Genomic DNA, 6,224 nt, shown 5'->3' on the forward strand with positions numbered 1-6,224 from the left:
CTTTTCTGTAATGGTCCTGAACCAAGAATGTGGTAAGGTCTATGAGCTCATTTTCTATTTTTAAGTATTATATTCTTGCATCTTACTGTACTCTGTTCATGTAGAACAAGTGCCTAAACCTGAAGAACAACTGTTCTAATTTAAGATTCCATTGCTACCATAGGACATAGATATATGTTTGTTTGATGCTTTTATTATGTACTAGTACTTGGCAATAGAATACTTGGTAGTTTAATCTTGTCCACCTTACTAATGAACTGGTTAACCGAAATGAGTTTCATATACTAGTACATGCTAAACTTGTTATGTGTCTGCTTGTTTCTTCTTTTAGAATGCTGGCAGAATATTGGGGAAGAGTGCCTTATTAAGCAATGGTAAAGGAAGTAATGCAGATAAGGTTCAGGATAGTGACACATCCTGTCTTGGTTTAGTGTTGGAGTTACTGGCCACTACCGCTTGCACAAGCTATTCAAACTCTCTGTCTGCATCAGTTTGGTTTCTTGAGTCTCAACTACAAGCTGAAAGACATTGATCAGCTGTGCTGCGACAAGAAGCGGAAGGACTGCGGAAGTTCCTCGAGCATTCAGATGCATACTTTATGGTGCAACAGCAGGCGTTGGAGGATTTTAGCGCCAAACAGGACAAAGCTAATCAGCTTGCTAAGCTTATTGCCAGCATGGTGGATACCCAGGATAACGTTTCTTGAGCTCTTCTGAAGTTGTTTCAGTTATGCTCTTGTTTTGCTGCCGCATTTATTTGCACTGGTGGCTAATTTTGACGACCAGTGTATATGATATGCTGCTTTGTTCCCTATATTTGCACTGGTGGTGAACTTTGATGCCCAGTGGATGTAATATGTGTAATAGCCATGATAGCCTAGCGTTAGTTGCTTGCTTATTTATTTCCTTGTTGTCTTTTTTATTTGTTTGCTTGTAGTCATTGCAGTTCTTTTTCCGCGGTTAACTAGTGGCCGCAATAACCTAATTTTTAAAACTAGGCCACAATAACCATGGGATAATATTTACTGTAGTGACACTGGGCCTCCTACGGGCCGTACAAATAGTGGGCCTTCTACGGGCCATAGAAACAGTAGGCCTTCTATGGGCCGTAGAAACAATGGGCCTTCTACGGGCCGTATCATCAATGGGCCTTATACGGGCCGTATGATCGATTGGCCAAACATGGGCCAATAACAAGGCGCATTATGGCCGTAAACGGGCTAGAGTTGGAATCATCCGTTCATGCGCCGACCGTAACGGTAACGGGCCGTAAGTAAACGAATGCTGGAAATGAGCCCAAGAATAAATGTGCTCTGAGAAGGCCGAAAGATAACATGGGTTGGAAACGGCCCAACGAAATAACGGGCCGTTAATGGGTATAAAGTGATACACTGTTCACTACAGGCCAGTTTCACCACGGGCCGTTAATGGGTGTAAAGTGATACACTGTTCATTACGGGCCAGTTTCACCACGGGCCATTAATAGGTCAAGAGTTACATAGGGCTTCATATGGGCCGAAAGACGTCATGGGCCATACATGGGCCAGAAGTGAAAACGGGCTGGAATCATATTGGATGGCCCAGGTGACGCTACTAGGCCTAATTCGGATAGGGTGTAACGGTCCTTGGGTTAGCGGGCTGTAAATGGGCTATATGCGAACATGCCGTTAACAGGCTTTACATGGACCGGCCCGCCACCTTTTGACCAAGTCAAATCGGCCGGCCTTTTCACAGGAATGGGCCTCTGTTGGGCCATGCTACGTGTCGACGTATCATAGGCGCCTATCTGACCCACTGACGAGCTGACACGTGTTTCGTCCAGCCAATAATAATTTTACACGTGGAAATTTCACATTGGTCGGGGCTGTTAACGGGTTATCGGATCCAAAACCCGACCCGATAGCTTAACGGCGTTCTGTTACGGTGGATGCCACGTGTCGGTCACCCTTGACGAAAAGCACTTCTGTGACGCGTGATTTATCGTCATGGAAGTGGACACTTCCGTGATGATAATTTTGGTAATGTCATGGAACACTTCTACGACAGCACAGGTATGACTATCTTTATTCTGTCATAAATTTGTCATGGATGTACATGCATGACAAAAAACGCGACCCACTGTGACAAACACGTATCATCACAGAAGTGTATTTTTTTTGTAGTGCATTGGAGTTTTGGGGGGATTTCGTCGGGTCGGGTGGGAAGCTTGCGCGGTTGCACGCAGAAATGGTCTCACCGATGATTCATTGGTGCCTCTTCGAGCCAACATTTGCCCAAAAGAACACATCTGCGGTGCTTAAGCGTGTGCCCAAAGACTTCTGCGGCTACGCGTACCAAGATGTGCCAGAGTAGGACGAAATAACACATACACATGTGGTTTAAAAAATAAACGTTTGTGATATAATTACCTAGAATACGGGTGCTCTCTACACAGCATCGCGAACGATTGTTCGCCCACTTGTGTGGTGTGGAACGCGACATATATAGTTTCACATCACACCGCTGGCTCGCAAACGTCGGTCGGCTTGTAGATGGCCATTCCCTGCGTGTTCAGCTGATCTATGTGTGTGGTTGCTCACGATTGAGGCGGCTGTGACGTGCTCTGGTCGCATCCCTTCGCGCTCTCTGCTCGCATCCCTCCATTCATGCTACCAGCTTTTGGGGGCCGGCGCACAATTACGTATGTTCGGGGTGCCATACGCATGCAGTTGCGCTGGGCGCAGCGCGACGATGCAGTTACGTGTGTTATGATGCAGTTACCTGCTGCAAAGACTGTCATGCGGACGTGCCGAAAATCCAGGTCGCCTAGTCCCCATTTATTCCCACGGCCATTCACCTTAATCTCTCACGCCCCACGATGCAATAAGCACACCCATGACGCCACGTACAGAGAAAGTATCCAACGGCACCAATGGCGCTCCCATCGGCTGACGACGATGGGCGGCAGTTCACCACATCTCACGTAGTGGACACTATCGGCGTTCTGGGAACGGGGGTCCCCAGACTTGCCTGCCTGCGGCCTGCAGCGTGGCTCAAGTGGGGGCCCAGCGTGGCCCATCTTCATCAGCTGAAGCTCAAGACCCTCGCGAGGGGCCAAACCTCACGGGGCGGACAATAGAAAGCTTCCTCAGAGGCAGCCTCATCAGGCAGGCTCGCGAGGAGGTGGAGAGATCAAGGCAGGGGTACCTCGCGAGGAGCCCGTGACGCAACTGAACTCACCAAAGCAGTTCATCGCACCAGCTCAAGAACACCTCTCGTGAGGCTGTTCTTCCCTTGTACTGTTCACCATCAGCCCCTGAGGCAATCCACCACACCACACACTGGAGTAGGGTATTACACCACAAGGGTGGCCCGAACTAGTATGAACCTCGCGTCCCTTGTGTGGTTCGTTGTTTCCAGCTTAGATCACGCGAGGAGATTGGACGTAGATCAGTAGGGGAGAGATTTCCGTGTGCACCCCAGTTATCAAACCACAAGGGTCTGCCGGAACCTGAAATCCGACATTTGGCGCGCCAGGTAGGGGTGCGCCGGAATCTTTCTTCCGCCATTCACGTGTGATCTTCCGTCGTGTCCATGGCTGACGCTCGTCGGGCTCGCGCCGAGCGCCGGGCTGCTCTCGCCACCCGCGTCGCCCAGACGGCGCCCGTCGGCGGACACCCTCGTCGTTCCCCGTCGCCTGCTGCCAACGCCGCCACCGGCCCGGCGGGGATAGAGCAGCAGGCCTCGTCCCAGCATCCTTCGGTGCGGCGGGAGGGCCGTACCGCCACAATGTCGCTGACTCCAGCCGCTTCGTCGTCCCACGCCCGTCGCGCCCCCATGGACACGCACGCCACACTGCTCCTCGCAAGAGAGCTCTTGCGCTACCGCCCCGTCGACGACCTCTACGAGGACTGGCTCGCCCGCATCACCGAGCTCGTCAGCACCGCAGGGGGATCCCCCTTGCTGTCCCTCTCGCTGCCTCACCCAGCATTCCGCGCAGGAGGCGGGGATCAGGAGGTGCCTCCACCATCTCCTCCCCAAGAAGGCGCCCTGGCTCCAAGGCGTGTGGCCCCAGGGCGAGACCCTCCACGTCCGGTGCTTGCGCAGCAAGAAAGGAGCTGCCAAAAAATCCCTCGTCCCCAAGAAGGTGCTCGCGTGCTCCCAGCGCCGGCGCGCCAAGATCGCGTCCCTGCACCTCCACGCCAAGGCCCCGCGCTGCTCCAAGCGGCGGCGCGCGGTAATCCCCAGGAACAAGCCCAGCACCAGCAAAAGGCACCGGTGGCCACAGCAGGCTGCCGCGCCCTCACACCTGGGCTACGCGGCGTCGCATAGCCGGGCAAGTTCAAGCCTGACCTGCCCCCTCGCTACGATGGCACGGCGGACCCCGCGGAATTCCTACAGCTCTATGAGCTATGCATCGAAGCCGCTAACCGAGACGAAAGGGTCATGGCGAACTAGTTTCCCATGGCGCTCAAGGACGAGGCCCGCACCTGGCTCCTGAACCTGGCTCCTGGCACAATCTCCTCCTTGGACGAGATGCACACTCGCTTCATCGCCAACTTCCAGGGCACTCGCGACCGGCCCCCGGCCGTGAGCGATCTGCGCCGCATCAAGCAGCAGCAAGGGGAAAACCTGCAGAAATATATCCAGCGCTTCAACAACGCTCGCCTCAAGATCCCCAAGGTGACTGAAGAAGCCATCATATCGGCCTTCTCCGATGGCGTGCGCGACATCAAGATGAAGGAGGAGCTAGCAATCCATGAAGACCTGTGCACATCCCTGGAGCTATTCAACTTGGCGACCAAGTGCGCCAGGGCTGAGGAAGGGCGCCTTTCCCTCCTCGAACTCGTGACTGCCGACCCAGAAGAGAAGAAGCCCAAGGCCAAGGATGTGAAGCACAAGGGGGTTGTTGTGCTTGCAGCAGAACCAGACACCAAGCAAGGCAGGGATCAGCCTGAGTCATCCAAGGGCAGCCGATAGTGCGTGTACCATGACCTCCACACCCACAACACCAACGAATGTCAAGAGCTCAGGGCCGTGAGAGATGGACGTGTCGACCGATGCCCCGAGCACAACGACAGGGACTATGGCCGAGGAGGAGGAAGAGGTGGCGGATGATGGGAAGACCGTGGCCCTCGCCAAGGGTGGCGCAACAGACCTTGCAAGGATCGCTGGCAGGACCAGCCTCGCGAGGGAGGCTGGAGAGATAAGCCCTGTGAGGATCGCCCGCACGGCAACACAGGCCTTCCTCCTCTGCCGCCACCGCCAAGGAGGAACGAAGGCCAACATCAAGACGAGGCGGATGGGGGCTTCCAGGAGCCGCGCGCAATCACTTGCATCTTGGGTGGAGCGCAGGCCCCAGCCTCACAGCGCATCTTCAAGCAGTTTGCTCGCGAGGTGAATGCAGTCCTCCCCAAGCTTGAGGCCACACGCCCTCTCAGGTGGTCTGTGTGGGCTATCACGTTCAGCTCGACGGATCAGCTCAAGTGCGCGGCAACGGCCGGAGTCCTCCCGATGCTTTGCTCCCCAGCCATCAGCAACGTGCAGGTCATCAGGACCCTCATTGACGGCGGAGCAGGACTCAACATCCTGTCCGTCGAGACGTTCGACAATGTCCAAGTGCCATACGATCAGCTTCAGCCGACCAAGCCCTTCTCAGGAGTCACTGATGGTTCCACTATTGCAATAGGGCAGGTTCGCCTTCCAGTCACCTTCGGGCAGCGCAACAACTACCGCACAGAGCTCATCGACTTCGACGTCGCCCACATCCGTATGCCATACAACGCCATCCTCGGGTACCCAGCCCTGGCCAAGTTCATGGCGGTGACTCACCACGGATACAATGTCCTCAAGATGCCAGGAATTGGTGGAGTCATCACCGTACCCTGTGAAGAAAGGGACGCAGTGTGTTCACTTGAGCGCGCGTTCCAAGCCGCAGCAATCGAAGACCCGGACCACAGGAGCGGAAGACTTCCCGAGGCAACCCTTAAGAAGAAGAAGGTTTCGCCTGGACCAAGCCATAAGGAGGCAGACGCCTCCGAAGGTGTTGCGTCAGGATCTGCGCCCAATCAGGGAGCGCCACCCTCTCTCACATAGGAAGGCGCGCCCGGCGCCCTCTTCAGGCAGGGCTCGGGGGCTCTTTCTTGGAGAGCCAACGACTTTGCCAAGGTCGCAAGGGAGGCGCTCGGGCACCACTTGGAGGGGTGCTTCCAGGCACGTTTCCCTCAGGAAGGTACAAGGCAAGGA

Source organism: Triticum aestivum, chromosome 3A, assembly GCF_018294505.1.
Source record: "Triticum aestivum cultivar Chinese Spring chromosome 3A, IWGSC CS RefSeq v2.1, whole genome shotgun sequence".
In the NCBI taxonomy this organism is placed as follows: domain Eukaryota; kingdom Viridiplantae; phylum Streptophyta; class Magnoliopsida; order Poales; family Poaceae; genus Triticum; species Triticum aestivum.